The following is a 1778-nucleotide window of genomic DNA, read 5'->3' as shown; positions in this document are numbered from 1 at the left end:
AATTTTTTGAAATTATTTTGAACTATGATTTTAATACATTTATATGCTGCGTAGAAGGGGGTTATATTTATCATTAAAAAAGAAAGACGTATTTGGTCATGTTTATCTGCACATTTGCCAATCAAGCCGAGTTCATTAAAAGGGGTCCAGTACTTTTTGCAATGTCAAACATCAAGCAGCAGCAGGAAGTCAAAAACAGTTAAACAACCGATGTCTATTAACTTTTTTAAAATTTGTATCAGAAAGCTTGCCCCTTTTCAGAAGTACACCTCCATTTTCTCTTCGTTTTATGATTTTTGAGCTACGATAGCGTGAAAGCGGAAATTTTGACTGCGCTGCTTAATTTGAAGGTTGCAAAGTTGTGCAAAAAGATCCAACTGGTGCTTTATTTGTTTACAATTAATTAAGAATAAGCTGTCATCTGGCACTAAAATAAATTATCCTGTTAGGTCGATTTCTACAAATGCAAAAGATTTCTTTGGCTGGCACCTGTCTTTTGTTTGAAGCTCTTACAAATGCGTATAATTTAGGGTATGCTGCCATATCTGTTCCATTTTTAATCGCAGTATTGTCGGAGGTTTTGAATAAATGCACCAAAGCATAGAAGATTTAAATAACTTTGACATTTCCTTCATAAATTCCAGCATACTCGACCCATTTAGGACTTTGTAAGATGCTTTCTATCCACGAAAACAAGTGTACATATTCTTTATAATAGGCTTTACTGGATTTGAATTTTGCACCTACCAACTTTTCTTCTGCTTCTGCTTTTGCAACAAGCCACAGATAATATAGAGACACGAAGGTGGTTAATATTTGGGTTTTACACGTGTTTTGTGATGCAAGTAAATCAGCTTACGCTGCAGTAATATTTTTACGATATCCTGTCAGTGAAAATAAATTTGTTATTCAATTTGTGCAAGCGAAGACAAAAGTGTGTCCTCTCAAACCGGCATCAATACCTAGATTAGAGTTGATGGCTCGTTTGATTGGTGTTAGATTGGTTAAATATCAGTAAAAGCTATTTTTATTTGTGCAAAATAGAGTTAATGAGATTTTAAAAACTAGTTCACTTAGCAAATGGAATTATTATATTCCAAGTAGTAAAAACGCAGCGGATTTGCCTTCACGTGGATGCACTCCTGAAAAATTGTTAGAGATAATGTCGTTAAATTAAACACAAAACACAAAACCTTCCCTATACTAATTTCAGTTAATTAAATTAGTATGGGGAAGGTTTTGTGTTTAATTTAGCGACTTCATTCTACACAACCCCATTAAGAGTTTCATCACATCATGGATACATCTCATTCATCAAAATCAAGTTTGATGGACGATTAGACTCCGACAGTCTTCTTCTGATATGTTTTGCCTATGACCTTCGTTCCCGTCCTGAATTTCTTCACAGGAAACCGAATTGTAAAATAATAAGAGGCAGGTAATTACGAGTAGTAGAGGTGATTTCATGGGGAATTAGAAACACAATAGCTAGGTACTTTGCGGATTTGCGTTTCTGATGCAATAAATATCAAGAAAGGTCAGAAGTATCAATGACGCAAATGAATTTTTTGAAACTATTATTACAATTTTTATTTTGATATGTGTGAGTTATATTTGTTATTAAAAAACGGAGTTTTCACCTAGCAAGGTTACAATCATCCTGACCTATAGTAGATGAGAAGCGCAGTTTGCATTTTTTCACGTTCCATTCTTTGTTTTCTAAGAAGTGGCAAATTGAAGTGATATAGTTAGAAGCAAAGTTATTGATGAAATCAATT

This window comes from Photinus pyralis, unplaced genomic scaffold (genome assembly GCF_008802855.1).
Source record: "Photinus pyralis isolate 1611_PpyrPB1 unplaced genomic scaffold, Ppyr1.3 Ppyr1.4_LG4, whole genome shotgun sequence".
Taxonomy (NCBI): domain Eukaryota; kingdom Metazoa; phylum Arthropoda; class Insecta; order Coleoptera; family Lampyridae; genus Photinus; species Photinus pyralis.
This window is presented reverse-complemented; position numbering follows the sequence as displayed.